We start from the raw sequence: 18,531 nt of genomic DNA on the forward strand, positions 1-18,531 counted from the left end.
ATACCCTCCAACATGGCCCATTTCATTAGGTACAAAATGCTCTGTTCCTGGACTTCCCTGCCAGTGGCAATTACAGATGTGAACCTGCAGCACAGTCCAATATTCAAAAGGGAGGGGGGGGGGAGGGGGGTCACATATACTGCCACCCCAAGCATCACTGTCCTGGACTCACTGGCAGTTGATGTGACAGAGGGGCAGCCCTCTTTGAATTTTGGACTTTGCTGGAGTCCAACCTCTGTAACTACCACTGGCAGGGAAGTCCAGGAACAGAGCATTTTGTACCTAATGGAATGGGTCATGTTGGGGGTACTTGCCACCAAATTAAAAAAAAAACCTGTGTGTCCAGACCAGGGCCCCCCTGACAGGCCCGGGCCCAGGTAAATTGTACCTGCTCCCCCCTCTCTCTGCACCCCTGTCTGCGCATAAACAAAATAACTCACCCAAATCTAACTCTCTCTGCACATCTGCCCCCCCTGCAGTGCACATGGTTGTGTCCATCTGAGAGTGAATTTGCTTTTGTGAGTGAACAAGAATAACCCCCTATGTGTATGATATATCACTCTGATCCCTGTCAAAACAATATATTGGAAGATTATGACCGAACCAATAAATAGCAGTAATAGAGCAGAAATAAATATGGAACATTGTTGTTACTCATAAGAAGTGAAATGGTTGCCAGCGAATAACTTTCAATAGTGTTTAATTTTGTTTGAGAAATATTTTACAACCTCTTGGTTGTGCTTGGGTGCCAGTTTTCTAATAAAGCGTGTAGGCTTATAGAGCAAGATAACCAGTGGACAGAGTAGTCACACTGATGCCCCTGTATGGATAAGTCGTCTCCCCCCCCCCCCCCCCCAAAAAAAAAAAGGTACTTCTAGTATATGGTGGTGTAGTAAGGGAGTAGAGAACAGTTGAGCCGTGTACACACGGCTGCGATAGGGGCTGATATCGCTGGAAATATGGTCGCTGGCCATATTGCCAGTGATGGGAGTGTGCCTCGCCGGTTGCGCACTCCCGTTTTCAGCCCCGTTCTAATCGCTGGTCGCAGGAGCTTCTTCCTGCGACCAGCTGATTACCTCTGTGGCACCGCCGGCAGAGGTTTCTTTTCATCAGCGACCATCTCTGGTCCCTGATGAAAAGGGGGCATTGAGCGATATATCGCTCGCTGATATATAGCCCAGCAAGATATCGCCGGGCGATATATTGCCCCGTGTGTACGCACCTTTGGACAGCGTGTATCATATTGTCAATCTCTTCCAAAACAACTGAGTTTGGTGCTGCCTTTTCTTCACGTGTGCATGTGTCTTTTCTTCATGTGCATGTGTATAATTAATGACATGTACAATTTCAAGATCCATGAAAATTGGAAAGTATACAAGAATTGGGAAGGCTATGAGAGAGCCGGGGGCCAGGATAGAAACCTTAAAACAAACAATTGGTAACAAAAGCTTTTTCTTATATATGGTGAGGGTAAATTGCTGTGTCCACTGCCTTTGTTGCACTATTCAAATAAAACTAGAGCGTGTTCCTATTATTCACTTTCTCTCTTTCTCCTGATCTTTAAGCCACCAGCTCCAGCACCTGGAAATCATTCTGAGGTGAAAAATCCACTTTTCTCAAATGAATGGATTAATTAAATAAAATCCTCTGCCATGAATCTTCTAAATGTGGTGGGATATTCTAAGCGTGAAGCTCAGCTAGCAACACACTGACTAATAAAATAACATGTGTGAAAACAGAATTAGTAAAATTAGGTTAGGCTAATAAATTGCTTGGAGCGCTTCTTTTTTTTTTCTAGCAGCCCTGGGCTGAAGTGCTAGCTTGCCTGATCTATTGTTTCCTATCTAAGCAGGGGGTTTATTGTGTGATCAATAATTCCTTTAAAAAAGTGAATATTTGCATAATCAGTTCTTTGAAGTGTCTAACATTCTGAAGATTGGTCCCCTGATCTGCAATAGGCCATGAGTAACAAAAAGACTCCAATCTTTCACCGCAGTGACAGTGTGCAGCAGCTTGTCATAAACAGCTTCAGCTTTCCTATTTTTACCAATGCCCTTCAATGACTAAACTTTAGGAATGCCACAAAATAGAGGTTGTGTTTTTTCTTTAAGTCAGGCGTGATGGATCTGATTGTCCTACTCAACTTCTTTCTAAAGTCTACTTTGAAGACTACACTGCCAGTATGCTATAGCTTAAACAGAAACTTCCAGCATAATGTCCACCCACCAGCTAAGAATATTCAGTTATCTTGATCTTCTTACAGAGAAGACTGCGGCAATCAGTAGGTCAAATAAGATGCAGCTAATGATCATTATTGCAATGCACACTGCTCTAAGTCCTTTATTGTGACAGTTAAAAATATAAAATATCAATTGATTGGAATTCAACTGTATGGGAATTCCAATTTCTTAGTTTAGAGCCAGTATCTTAGAATAGTGTCGACTTTGACTGTTATATCATAGGTAATAAACACAATTTTGCTTCACTGTTTGGTTGTTTATTGTTTGTCCCCAATAAACAGGCTCTACCCTCTTCTGTCACAGGACTACTGACGGGTGACATACAGTAACTGAAGGCAAACTACTCGCTGATAACAATTTCCATTGTTTAACACATATTGCAATAGGCATAGCACCCAATGGCGGTTATTCTGGTTGGCTCGCTCCGCCACAAATTCGCAAGGGGGAGCAATGTTTTGTGTCTGCGCATACGCATTTATGTGCATGTGCAGTTGCTGGGTGCGAACGGGCACACCATTTCCACCCAACAGTGTGGGCGGGGGGGGGGGGGGTTGATAGTGCTGAGCGTTCCCAGGGAAGTGAGGCTGCTGGGCGCGGGCAGCTGACATCACCATATATCAGCTGCCTGCCCTGTCCTCTCACAGGGTGCACGCAAAGCTAAAGCACCTGAGAGTGTCTTCGTTTTGCGTGCACATTTCACATCAAATGATGTGGTCCTCGCCCCCTAGGCTGCAAAAGGATGTTTATGCAAAACATCCATTCGCAGCCTTGCCTACAATTTTGCTGTGCGAAGGGAGGCAGACAGCAATGAGAACGGCCGTGTGAACCAGAATAAGGTCCAATGTACCTTTCTTCTAAATTGGAGCACACATAACTAAAAGGTTTGCGCCCCCCCTGCCAAAAAGTTTCTTGGGCCCTCATACAGTATAATTATTTTACCTACATGCTCATTGCCAGGAGTTTAATGTTTATTGACAGGAGTTTCGTGCTCATTGCCAGGGGATACACCTTCTTTGCCAGGTGTTTCTTGCTTGTTGCCAGGTGTTTCTTGCTTGTTGCCACGGGCTTCTAGCTTGTTGCCAGGTAGTTAGTGCTCACAGAGTTCCAGCACTGCTGGAATCTGGCACTTCCAGGTAGCACTATATGTGCGCTGCTCCTCTGACAGATGCTAGAGGTCCAGCAGGACTTCAAGCATTTGTCTCCTCCAAGGCGGTGGACATTTTTGGACAAAAGCTTTTAGCAGATTCCATGCCGACGGCCAGTCTCAGGAGCTAAAGGGAGACTTCTGTCTTTCACTTTGTCATTCTTTACCAGTAACACAGTAATATGGCAGCACTGATAGTATTAGCAGATAATATGGTAAGGAAAGCTAGCATCATCCCCAGGAACTATACTGCAAACTGTGTATTAGTGCTCTCCACTTGTAATACCACCTTGCTACAAGCTCTTAATTGATGCTCTCATGTAGCAACCGGAAAGAAAGTTGAGGTTAATCACATAAAAGAACATCAACATATCATACAATTTTGGTTTTGAACATCAACAAGACTCATCTCAATTACAACATGGGCCTCAGCATCAGTCTTTTGACCGCTACATTTTGGGCTGCTTTCATGATTCAGATGGTTTTATATCTTTTGTACATTTGACTCCCAAATGTTGGATTGGTGGTGGTGTATATCCCCCCAAGCAAGTGCAAATGAAGTCCAAAATAAACAGGCCACCAGGATAACATACGTGGATCTCAAACACCCAGACTTGCTGGTAATAGTGCTAGGTGACTTCAACAGCGCCAACCTGAGCACAGAGCTACCAAATTACAAGTGAAATCAGGCTGGCAAAAAATCAACTGACAGCCTTTTAGCCAATGACCCCTGCTCAATCTGGAGAGGCCTGCAAGCAATAACCAGCTACAAGAAAACAAAAAGCCCCACCTCCATGCACCAGAAACTAGCTGATGAGCTAAACAACTTTTACCGCAGATTTGAGAAGAAAGCCCCCTGCATCAGCCCTACCACCGATCTGGGCAAACCACCACCCCCCTACATGAGTCGCTATTCCCAGTCTCTATGGGTTGACCAAGGTGAGGTAGAAGTTATGTTCAAAAGGACCAAACCCAGGAAAGCTGTAGGCCCAGATGTAGTATCACCATCTGCCTTAAATACCTGCACTGTTCAGCTTGCCCTTATCTTTACAAGGATCTTTAACACCTTACTGGAGATGGGCAAGGTTCCCACCTGCTTCAAATGCTCACCTATTGTCCCAGTTCCCAAAAACTCTACCACAAAAGAGCTTAACGACTAAAGATCAATTGTACTAACATCAGTGATCATGAAAGCGTTTGAGCAACTGGTGCTGAACCACCTGAGAGAAGCGACTAACACTCATCTGTATCCCTTACAGTTTGCCTACCGAGCAAACAGAAGTGTTGAGGATGCAGTGAACCTAGGGCCCCACCACATCCTGCAGCACCTGGACATCCAGGAACTTATGCAAGGGTCCTATATGTTGACTTCATTTCAGCACTCAACACAATCATCCCCTGCATCTTGCAGCCCAAACTTCTCTCCTTGGGGGTCCCAGAATTGACATGTTCCTGGATCATTGATTTTCTGACTGCAAGAAAGCAAGTGGTGAAAGCTGGGTCATTCTCGTCCAGCGTGCACATAACCAGTACCAGTGCCCCTCAAACGTGAAAACCCCATGTTGACCTTTTGACTGTCAACATTCCCCATGTCGACCTAATGCTTGTGTCGACCTAATGACCCTGGCGATCAAACCCATGTCGACCTTCCTGCATGTCGACCTTCAGTCATGTCGACCTTCATGCATGTCGACCGTGGTGTCGACCTAATGCTTGTCAGCCTAATGCTTGTAGACCTAGTGACTGTATCCCCTTTCAACATACACTGTTTGTGGTGCAGTGTACTGGACTTCGCTTACCTGACTGCACCCTGTCCTCCTGTCTCTTCTCCTGCACTCGTTGTTTCCCTTCCTGGTTACAGCTGCTCAAATGCTACTATCTTCACTCAATGGGCGATATGTACTAAGGCAGGGAAGTCCAGGAACAGAGCATTTTGTACCTAATGGAATGGGTCATGTTGGAGGGTATGCAAGGGGGATTTGCGAGGGTTAATATATGTTTCCTGGGTGGGGGTCCAGCTGATTAGCAGTTATTCGCAGTGATCGTCAGTGTGTAGCTGGCCTGGTCAGCTACACACTGACCCTCAATAAACAATGCTACCATTAGTGTTTTCTCTCAATGGTAAGCTGTGGGGCAGTCATGTATTTTACAAATATGAGGTTTTTATTTTAAATCAAATAATGTTAAATTAGTTTCAATACATAGTACACCAGCATATATTTCTTTACTTATATCTAAATATCTCCCATCTTGACCACTCCACCCTGCGGAAGATCTGCGTCTCTCTTCTGAACGTATCACTAGCTCCCATTCACTATTACAGGACTTTCATCGGGCTACTCTACTAGCCTCTAAACTTTCAAGCATTCCCTGAAAACTCACCTCTTCAGGCAAGCCTATCATATTTAAGTACCACACACATAACCCTCTGAGGTACTTATGTATTATATAGCTTCCCTTCTGGACCTACAAGCTATGCTATTACTGGTGCCTGTCCTTGTGTTTCCCTCCTATGTCCCCATAGATTGTAATAGGCCCAGGACAGCCGGGCCCGGTAAAAAATTTTGAGGTGTGGCCTAAGTGTGGGAGGTGTGGGCACCTCCCACACTTAGGCCATGTCCCCAAAATGTTTAGAGGAGGGTGAAAGAAATCTCTAAAAACTCTAAACTCAGCAGCAGTAGTAGACACCTACAGCATGTGCTGTGCTGACAGCAGTCTCAGCATGACCTCTCACACTCTCAGTGAGACACTCATGCTGAGCCTGCTGTCAGCACAGCACTTGCTGTAAAAGTGTGTGCTGCTGTTGCTACCTGGGAGGGATGGAGGGGGGTCTGCAAGCCTGAGCCTGGGTAATTAGTACCTGTCTCCCCCCCCCCCCCCCCCCCCCTCTCGGCTGCCCTGAATGGGCCCCACACACTGGACAATATTAAGCCATTTTCTGAGCGATTTGACCTATTTTCAATGATTCGCTCAGAAAATGGCAGAGAATCGCTGTGTGAGTTTAGCACACACAGCGATTCAAAAGTGCGGCCCTGCATCCCTGATTATGGCCACGATTAATAACGTCCCCAATAGTAAATTCAGAGCACACACTCAGAACATCTCCCACATAGCAGGTGGCGAGTAGCACTGAGTGAGTGCTCTGAATCTGCCCTGCCTCTCTGCCCGCCATCTATTGGGACCAAACGGCTGTCATACATACTGACAGCGCTGTGTGGATGTGCTATGCTGCTGCGCGTGTAGTGCCGTCGGTCCCATCCATACTGCCATCTGTGATTATCTGCCGCTGGAGACCCCCCCCCCCCCCACACACACACGCCGGGGACCGAGGTGAGGAGCGGTCAGAGAGATTTGAAATCTATGAATCTCTGGCACAAATCTCTCTGTGTGTGGGTTCATTATCTGAGAGATTCAGTTTAAAGAAAATCTCTCATGCTGAATCTCCCATTATGAATCTCTGGCACAAATCTCTCCGTGTGTAGGGCCCTTAAGCTTGCAGTAGGGTCCTTCCACCCCAAAGTCTGTCTGCTGTTGCCCTGTTTGTTTTATCACTGTATACACTTGTAAAGCACAACGGAATCTGATGCGCTATATAAGAAACTGTTAATAAATAAATATTACATGCACTTTACCTAATCCACTCATAAACTCCAACCCACTCAGCCAGGCATTGCTTAGACAACAAAAAAAGTGGTTTGTACCGGCGCTGGCTGATAAACACACTTGAGACGGTATAGTAATATAAGTTTTACTGTTTAAACCAGGGGTGTCCAACCTTTCACCTTCCCTGGGCCACATTAGAAGTTGAAAATTTGGTTTGGGCCGCACATAAAATAACAGTAACGATACCTGATCATCCAATATGAGGGCATGGTCAGCTCTCTAAGAGCTGTAGCCACATGGGGTGCGGCCATGGAAAATGGAGGTGTGATACACATATGCCCCCAATAGTACAGTGCCAGATACACATGACCCCAATAGTGCAGTCTGTGATGCCCATTATACCTATGCCGCATACTGTGATGCCCATTATAAATATGCCCCGCACCGTGATGCTCCATTATACATATACCCCACACCTGGATGCTCATTATACATATGCCACACCCATGATGCCCAATATACATATGCCCCACAGCATGATACTCCATTATACAAATGCCCCACACCGTGATGCACCCTTATACATATGCCCCACAGCATGATACTCCATTATACAAATGCCCCACACCGTGATGCACCATTATACATGTGCCCCAGAACTTTATACTCCATTAAACATATGCTACACCGTGATGCTCCATTATACATATGCCACACCGTCATGCTCCATTATACATATGCCCCACATTAAGCTCCATTATACATATACCACACACACTGTCATGCACCATTATCTATATGTCCCACACCGTGATGCACCATTATACACATGCCACACCGTGATGCTCCATTATACATATGCCCCACAATGTGAGAGCTCCATTATACAAATGCCCCACAGCGTGAAGCTCCTTTATACATATGCCCCACACATTGATGCTCATTAAACATATGCCACACAAATGATGCCCATTAAACATATGCCCCACACCTTGATGCTCATTAATTAATAATCATCAAGGTGTGTGGGGCATATGTCACACACATGATGCCACACACATGATGCCCATTATACATTACATTACATTATTAATGAGCATCAAGGTGTGGGCCATTTCTATAATGGGCATCATGTGTGGGGCATATGCCCCACACACCTTGATGATTATTAATTAATGAGCATCAAGGTGTGGGGCATATGTTTAATGGGCATCATGTGTGTAGCATATGTTTAATGAGTCATTAAACATATGCCACTCAAATGATGCCCATTAAACATATGCCCCACACCTTGATGCTCATTAATTAATAATCATCAAGGTGTGTACCTCAAGCAGTGAAAACGAAATTTTTACCTAATGCAGAGCAGAGGCTGTGGCGCAGGACTGACTCTTGATCAGAGGCTGTGGCGTCTATAGAAAGTGCGCAAATTCATACGCTTGGGACGTCAGGAGGTCACGCGGCACTCTGAGACCTCCTGCCGCCAACCGCTACGCTGCAGGAGGTCACTGCCGCAAAGTCAGGGCTACAAACGCGGCGTTAAATCACTTCCTGACCTCCTGCTGCCAAGCAAGGAACCTCAGTCTACGCGGCAGGAGGTCACTGAAACACGCCGAGCTACTTGAAAACACCCAGCGAGCTACCCGTCGCTCGCGAGCGACGGGTTGGCGAACCCTGCCCTATATTATACTTAGAATTTCTTAAAATGCACTGGGCCGCATTACTACCCGACCTGGGCCGCATGCGGCCCGCGGGCCGCGGGTAGGACAAGCCTGGTTTAAACCATATATAGTATAATAATAAATTTCAAATAAAAAATACAATTTTAATAAAAACTAATTGATTAAAAGATGACTAATCGTGGGACTCAGTCTCTTCATACACTTAGTGGTATAATAAGAAAGTCATAACCAGCTGAATAAAGGTAGATTTATATTACCATCCTTGTGGACAATATTTGTAATCCAAAGGTTTGGGTTTGATAAGGACCAAATGTTCCCAATGCTCTGTATTTCAATGAGCTCAGGATTCCCTTGTAGCTCACCTAGGTATCCAACTCAGGGATTAAGCTAAATCCCACAGCCGCAGCATGTTTCCTGGATCCAAATAGTATGGTGTGCTGATTGCAGGGAGAGGTGGGTAGGTCTCTAGGATGGGTTACCCCTTCAGCTGGTCAAATAATAGTGCTCAACGCATTTTCCCGGTTAGGTAAGTATCCGGCTTCCTCAGGAGACAACGCCACTCCTTTAACACACAGCAAAACAAGAAGACTTGTGGGCGAAGTCACTGGGGTATATTTACTAGGATGGGGGTTCTATTGAAGATGGGATGTTGCTATGTGAATCCAATAAGATTCTATCTACTGTATCTTCTGAGGGTTCTAAATAAATAAGAAGTAGATTCTAATTAGTTGCATGTATAGCAATACCCCATCTTCAATAGAAGTCCCATCGGTACTTCTGTACTTTCACGGCGCCACTAGAAATCGCGGGCATCGCGGCCATTGAATGCACTAAAAATCGGGTGCGACGCGATGCCCGCGATGCCCGCGATTTCCCATAGGGACCAATGTTAAATTTCTCAATTGACCCGATTTTACTGTTCAATGCCTCAATTGACACGATTTTTCCATAGGAAACAATGTTAAATGGCCCACAGAGGCCAAATAGCCACCCTGAAGTGTGAAATGGCCCCCACAATTGTTAACGCCACCCCACGATCAACGTGAACCCGAAGCGTGGCGAGCGCAGCGAGCCCGCGAGGGGCGGCGGTACGCGTCCTCCGACCTTTTCATACCCCCACTATCCACGTCGGCGTGGAGTTGAGAATAGAATAGTGTGGCGAGCGCAGCGAGCCCGAAGCGTGGCGAGCGCAGCGTGCCCCGCGAGGGGACGCGGATACCTTCACAGGTAAACGCGTCCCTTCGCGGGCTTCACAGGTATCCTCGTCCGCTCGCCACGCTTCGGGCTCGGTGGCTCGCTGCGCTCGCCACACTATTCTATTCTCAACTCCACGCCGACGTGGATAGTGGGGGTATGAAATGGTCGTAGGACGCGTACCGCCGCCCCTCGCGGGCTCGCTGCGCTCGCCACGCTTCGGGTTCACGTTGATCGTGGGGTGGCGTTAACAATTGTGGGGGCCATTTCACACTTCAGGGTGTCTATTTGGCCTCTGTGGGCCATTTAACATTGATTCCTATGAAAAAATCGTGTCAATTGAGGCATTGAACAGAAAAATCGTGTCAATTGAGAAATTTAACATTGGTCCCTATGGGAAATCGCGGGCATCGCGGGCATCGCGTCGCACCCGATTTTTTAGTGCATTCAATGCCCGCGATGACCGCGATATCCTATCTGTCATAATCTAGTGGCGCCGTGAAAGTAAAGAAGTACCGTCCCATCTTCGTAAATAAACCCCAGAGAGATAAAGTGATCTAGTCAACCATAACAAGAGTTCTGCATACAAATAGTCTTTACTGTAGGGTACCTAGTAAGAAGCAATTACTGCCTGCCAAATTACCTACCTAAAAATATAGATTAAGGTTTTATAAACTGATGGGACAAATATTGAACTTTTGAGAGTTCATTTCTCAGGAGGATAAAGATCTCAAGCAAATGCCAAACCAACACTGGTGTGGTGGAACAACAAAAAATGTAATATTCTACAATTCTTAAAGTCCAGTTCCCAATTCAGTTGAATAGCCCCTCTATCTGCCCCCCCCCATCCCCAGCCTAGAGTAAGACAGTCAATAGCTGTCCGCATGCTGATTATTGGATAGCTGTAGCTATCCACCAATCAGACTGCTCATAGCCATTTGCTGTATGGATGCAAGTGGAGAAATGACGCAGGACCGCAGGAGGGGCATGTTACAACAGTACATTAGCTTGCCCAGGATCTACTATGTTGTCAAGACTGCCCAATCCTTATGGTGTGTTTTATGGACCAGACTGCTGGTCAAACATTATCAGTTAATCCTCACTTGCATCCGTCTGTTTTGCAGATGGATCTTGATATCTTTTGCATTGCACATGCTTCATACCTGAGCATACACAACTTTGAGCAACCATGGGTGATACCAGTTGGGTCTCTCCTCCTTCAAACAATCCATAGCACTATATTTTTGCTGCTGATTACAGCAGGCATTGATAGAGTACATAGGAGCGTACACAGTCTACCAATAAATGCTCCGTTGTATAAACATCGCATTGCGGACAAATCTGAATCAAGCTCTAAGTCTTTTAGAAGTTGGCTTATTACCTGTGTCACATTTAGAGTAAAATGTTTTTTATCCTACTAAAGAACATCAAAAGGACTTTGGAAGTGCCGGCAGATTTCTGTGATGTGTTGATGTCACATGGTAGTCACACAATGCTCCACTGGAAGTGTTTTGGATGGCCAGGATATCTTTATGGGGCCCCTTGGAACCCGGTGGGCCCTAGGCAAGTGCCTTGTTGCCTTGTGGAAATCCATATTTGCATAATGCGGATGCATCTGTGGCCGATTTGTGTCTGACTCTGAACTGGGCCCATTATGTGTCACCTGCACCAAATATTTTTAAAAGAAGCATAGTAAACATGATAAGTATGTTTGTCCTTGAGTTCCCATGCCTTTATAAATAGAGGCAGCATACATAACTACTTACTCAACCTGCTTCTATTTCAGCCCAAAACAGAAAGTAAGAGAGAGAGAGTCAGCCGTCACTTTCCTGCAACATTTAATAAAACACCTGTCACAGCAGACTTCCTGGCCCCAATGCACGAGTCATCCAAGTGTAAAGCTGTCTGTGATTGTCTAGTTGTGGGTCTAATTTTGTGGCACAGAGAAAAGAGCCAGGGGAGAGGATATGATCCGACCCCGTTGGTGTTCATTACATTTGTTAACATACTTCTTCTGTAAATGCTACACTGTCAGCAATCAGAAACCGATGTTCAGGCACTTCACTCACATTCCCTAATCACCCACCCATTCAAACTGTGAAAGAAAATGTATACTTTCTATTGACAGTAAACACAAACTGTAGAGGGTTCCCTGATGGATGAGAGCTGAACCAGCACCATCTCTATAAGCCCAGGAAATATCAACAAACATTTCAATGGGCACTTTCCTTAACTTTCTTCTTAGTAAAATAGAAAGCAACCATATAGGGTTTCTTTAAAGCAACCATCCATTATATAAAAAAAGATACAATTATATATATATATATATATATATATATATATATATACACACACACACACACACACACACACACACACACATATACATACATACACACACACACACACACACTACCATTCAAAAGTTTGGGGTCACCTAGCCATTTTCGTGTTTTACATGAAGATTAACTTATTTATCAAATGAGTTGCAAAATGAGTAAAACATACAGTATAGTCAAGCCATTGCAAGGTTAGAAATAATGACTTTCATCAAAGAAGGCTCCTTTTGCAGCAATTACAGCATTGCAGACCTTTTGGCATTCTAGCTGTTAATTTGTTGAGGTAATCTGAAGAAATTTCACTCCACACTTCCTGTAGCACCTTCTACAAGTTGGATTCGCTTGCTGGACACTTCTTGCACAGGGCCGGCAAAAGAAATCTTGGGGCCCCCATTCCCTTAAGCACTAGTAGTTGTGTGGAACAGAGAGGGATGGTGGGCATATTGGTGGCAAGAAGTCCCATGTAATGGCTGCCCCCAGTGCAGACAGTCTCACTTCTAAACTGACAGCTACTACACATTATGCCACACAGCGGTATGCCTACTACACATTCTACCACACACACCGTAATGCCCATTACACATTATGCCACACACTATAATGCTCATTACATATTATGCTATACACTGTAACACCCATTACATATTATACCACACACCATGATGACAATGACATATTGGGGGACATTTACCAAAATGGATTCGTAGAAAAAAGGTGTATTCGTAGGGAGAAATACACCTTTTTTTTACGAATTTGTATTTTCGGGATTTACAATCCCAAAAATACAACAATTCGTAGTCCTAAAGATGGAACATTCGTATTTGTAGTTACAAATACGAATGTCTACACCATCGATAGAATACGACAGAAATCACCATTCAAAAGAATGGTGGTTTCTGATTTACTAAGCAGCCGTACTGACAATACGGCTGCTTAGTGGTGTGAAACACCCACGCAAATACGACAGGAAAATAGAACACCATTTTCCTGTTCTATTTGCGTTTTAGCCTGCACGGATCAGTCAGATCCGTGCAGGCTTCAGTGTAAAAAAAATAGAAAAATAAATAAATAAAAAAAAAAAACGGCGTGGGGTCCCCCCCACAGCCATAACCAGCACCAGGCTGAAGGAGCCGGGGCCGGTAATTAAAAATCAGGGAGCCCGACAAATAGGGGTTCCCCGATTTTTAACAACCAGCCCCAGGCTCCAGGTCCGGGGCTGGTTCCCAAAATACGGGGGACAAAATGAGTAGGGGTCCCCCGTATTTTAAGAACCAGCCCCAGGCACAACCAGCCGGCAGGGTAATGTCACAGCCGGGGGACACTTATAATATAAGGTCCCGCGGCCAAAACATTCTCCCTACCGACCAGTCAGCCTGGCCAGGGGCCCTGGGGGAGTGGGGACCCCCCCAATAAAGGGGTCCCCCCCCTCCAGGACTTACCTGACCAGGCTGAAGCCTGGTGCTGTCCTCGATGCCCCTGGGCGGTGGGCATCGAGCTGATAAATGTTGTAAAAAATAGATAAACCATTGTTTTTTACTGTGGCACTACAAGTGCCAGCAAGCCTCCCCAGCAAGCTGGGACTTGGAGAACCACAAGTCCCAGCCTGCTGGGCATTAAAGGGCCCGCTGGCACTTGTAGTTCTACAGTTAAAAAAATAGTGCACAAAACACACTGACACACTTTTAAAATAAAACTTTATTACACACAAAGCCCACACACACTAATACTTACCTATCTTCTCTCCGTAGGTAGCCCTCATGTCCTGTGTCGGCGTCTTCTGGTCCTGTGTCGTCTTCTTCCTCCATGTCGACGTCGCTGTCGGCGATGGTGTCCCCGTCCGGATCCGAAGAAATCCATTTGGGAAGCTGTGGAAGGAAACCATACTCACCTGTCCCAGCGCGACGTAGTCCAGGTAAGGGTCTTTGCAAAAAAATAAACCGAAAACCCCGAAACCAAACCGGACACGACGGAGACGCACGTGTGTTTGTTTACATCGTGCGGCTCCGCCTCCCGAATGCCGCTATTGGCCGCTAGGCCGCTCTTTCTCCACTTATAGCATTACAGAGGACGAACCCCAAACCTACGAATCACTGGCTAGACAGTCCCTAGAAAGAGGCACCACATTACCATTTGTGACAATTAGACAAAACCCGTGCAACCCCACACCAGGACTGACACAGCCTGAAGACGAGAGGCCCACCACCCCAGAAGAGGTTTCAGACCCCTTAACGACTAAGACAGCATGTGCAGAACAAGTTTTTTTAGAGATGACGGCAGGGATCGGGACCTGCGTAGAGAACCCGGTAGACCCGAATACAGAGACGACAATCCCACAGACACAAAACACAAACAGAAACAAGAGAAAACTCACCACATTAGAAGAGGATGCAGAGGAGGTAGAAATCAACACAAGAAGGAACAAACCACAGGACAAACACAACAAAAAAAGACAGACAGTACTGGGATTTTCAACATTAGTAACCTCCAACTTGAAGAAAGACACGTGACACTACTTAACAAAGGACTTAAATTTGCACCAACAGCTAGACTCGACAAATTTCAGACATACATGGACTTACACCGTTTCACCAGAAAATTAGCACTAGCCAAATACCACCACAAACCCCTCCCATACCAACAGAAAAAAGAAACCGCAGACACATACAAACATTCCGATCTCAAACCCCCATCCAAATTTTACCCCCAGCACATGAGAGGACATTTGGTCGACACATTCGAAACACTAGTCACACATGACCTAGAGGACCTCAACATTAAGGGACACAAGAAACACATGAACCTAACCAAACAAGAGATGGAAACACTTAAAGAACTCAAAGATAACAAGAATATTACAATCAAACCGGCGGATAAGGGGGGGGGTATAGTTTTGCTGAACACTACAGATTACACACAGGAAGCATTAAGAATATTATCAGACCCCAACACATACGAAATTTTACCCACAAACCCAACAGCAGCATACCAACAAGAACTAAGAACACTTTTACAAGAGGGCAAAGACGCAGGCATTCTCACTGAAAAAGAACACAATTTCCTGGACAATAACAACCCGGTCATCCCCGTATTTTACTATCTACCTAAGGTACACAAGGACACTCAACACCCCCCAGGCCGCCCCATAGTATCAGGCATTCAATCACTCACATCCAACCTTTCCCAGTATATCGACAGATTCCTTCAGCCATATGTCAGTACACAGAAATCCTACATCAGAGACACAACAGACATAATCAGGACACTACAGACAACTAAATGGGACGACACATTCTGGATCTGCACCAGTGACATTACCTCATTATATTCAGTCATCAATCACAAACAGGGGATAGAAGCTACGGAACATTACCTCAGACAAGATAGCACATTACCCATCGACCAGACATGTTTCATTTTAGACTGTATAAACTACATCCTGGAACACAATTACCTTTGGTTTGGAGACAACTACTACAGACAGACGACAGGGACCGCTATGGGCACCAGATTCGCCCCTAGCTACGCCAATCTGTTCATGAGCCGCTGGGAAGATCATTATATCTGGGCAGACGGCGAGCTAGGGGAGAATCTGGTGCTCTGGCGAAGGTATATTGACGATATCATTTTCATCTGGAGGGGGACCGAGGAGACTTTGAAATCATTCCTGCATAATATCAATAACAATAACAACAATCTCACCTTCACGACGGAATACAGTAAAACCCATGTTAATTTCCTAGACCTCACCATTTTCATTGAAAACGATCACATCAACACCAAGATATATCAAAAACCAGTCGACGTTAATAGTTACATCCTCTCCACCAGCGGACACCACCCCAATTGGCTAGCAGGCATTCCAACAAGCCAATTCCAAAGAGTCAGACGAAATTGCACTAAAATATCAGACTACAAGGCACAAGCAGCAAACATGAGCACCCAATTTAGAGAGAAAGGCTATGATGAGACCAAAATCCAAGAAGCATACATGAGAGCAGAGACCACAAACAGAGACGAATTACTCACATACAAAGACAAATCCGATAACAAAAGAGACAGCTTCAAAATGACGTTCATCACCAAATACAACTCTGACAATAGACTTTTCTACAATATCATGCGTAAACACTGGCACATATTATTAGAGGACGAGATCCTAGGAGACATACTACCCACAAAACCCCGAATGATATATAGGAAGTCAGCAGATTTGAAACAAAAACTTACCCACAACCACATAAAGACACAGGACAAGACAGACAATAGCAAGGGTTTCTTTCATTGTGGAAGATGCAAACTGTGCAAACTCAAGCATATAACCACCACTAGGAAAACAGAGACTTTCAAATCCAAAATAACCTCAGAAGAATTTAAAATCACAGAACATATAACTTGCGACCACATGGGAGTTATATATCTGGCAAACTGACCATGTGGCCTGCAATATGTAGGACGAACAATTAGGAAACTTAAAACCAGGACAGCTGAACACGTCAGACACATTAAAAATGGCTTTGAGAATCACAGTCTCTCAAAACATTTTAAAGACATACACGACTGCAACCCATTAGGCCTGTCAATCATTGGAATCAAACTGGTACATAAGAACTGGAGGGGAGGGGACTTCATTAAAACCATTAATACTGAAGAATTAAAATGGATTTTCACCTTAAGATCCATGTTACCTAGGGGACTGAATGCAGATAACGAAGTCAGGTCAATCAGCCATTATTGATAAATAAAGAACCAACACCCCACCACCTAATCAATTTACTATGACATCAGGATCGCATATGCCCATAATGACTGCAAAGGGACCTACAGCACTGTGACCTGGACTATAGAGGTACCATTATTAACCCAGGACCCTCCCCCACATTCCTATCCATATTTGCAATTGATTCCCTATATGTCACAGTGCGCCCCATGTACACACTGGGCGATTTTTGATCATATGCAACCAATACCTAAATAATCCGTTTTCACGCTATTTATCGCAAACCCACACCCCTGGTTTATATGTTCATCACCCAGAACCACAATACAGGTCTATTTATGTACAGATTGACTTGCACCAACCAGATAACCAATTAAGGGCGCTTTGCCCTTTTCCAAAATGGCCACCATCAGCTCACATTAGGACTGTCACAGGGATAAAACCCCGGTCAGCACCAAGACTCAGCATCACTCCCTGAAGAAGACCCACGAGGGTCGCAACGCGTTGGAGTTTCATCGATTCCATCACCAACACTTAACCTAGTCTCCTCCCGGCTGGGAGTCGAGCGCACAGCACTCACACAGAACGTCAGACGCCGGCGGCGAAATCCCGCGAGACGGAACCCCGGAAGTCTCGTCTGTGTCAGGCTGTGGTACCGGCGGATCGAGCGGTCAAGGCGCCGATCCAGCCGCGGTGTGTTTAGAGCGGACATAGGAGAAGACTTCAAGGATCAGCGCAACCCGGACGGGGTAAACAGGTAAAAGTGCACTGCGGGAGGTACGGGACGCCAGCCCCCCGCACCACTCACACCTGTAGCCTGTGACTGTGTTCCTTCCTCCCATTGACTGCCTCTCCCCACCCACACAGTGAGTGCATTATCCAGCAGCACCACTGAGACTTACCACCACCATTCACCCCCACCTACTATATCATAGTAACGTGTAGCGTGTACAGTATACTGATAGTGAATAAAACTTTCAGATACTCAAGCATTGGCATCATTTCATTATCGCACACCCTGAGCGCAGGCCCTCACTCCCTGTTTGTCCACAGTGTACCATTAGACAGAGTGATGGTTACTGGAAATGGGCCTTTACATACCTATCTAGATATACCTTTAAAAAACAGATGTTTGCAGCCAGAATAGTCATTTACCACATTAACAATGTATAGAATGTATTTATGAATAATTTAATGTTCTATCATGAGCCAAATCCTCTACAAACAGCCCTGCATGATGCATTGCCCACCACTGAGCTCTGCTACATAGAATTACTCCAGACAGTGTAGCTCTTCAGTAGAAAAATACTTTCCATACTATAGGGAACATCCTCTTTGGCCATGCAACTTCAGCAATCTCAATGAGAGATTCAGAAATGCTCACTGGGCTGCAAGTGTTTCGAGCAGGTACCTGCCTCCCCACCACATTGCATTCCCCCTGCACTTCCCCACCTCTGTGCGCAGCTGCGAACACCTACACAGCACTGCACACAGGGGGAAAATCATTCACCGTCGATTGATTTCCCCCCTGCTCACAGTGCTGAGTTAGACAGGACTCAATTAGCGCTGCGAAGGCCATGGGGAGAAGGAGGCCATCTGTGCTTTGGGGCAA

This window comes from Crinia signifera, chromosome 1 (genome assembly GCF_055691185.1).
Source record: "Crinia signifera chromosome 1, ASM5569118v1, whole genome shotgun sequence".
Classification (NCBI taxonomy): domain Eukaryota; kingdom Metazoa; phylum Chordata; class Amphibia; order Anura; family Myobatrachidae; genus Crinia; species Crinia signifera.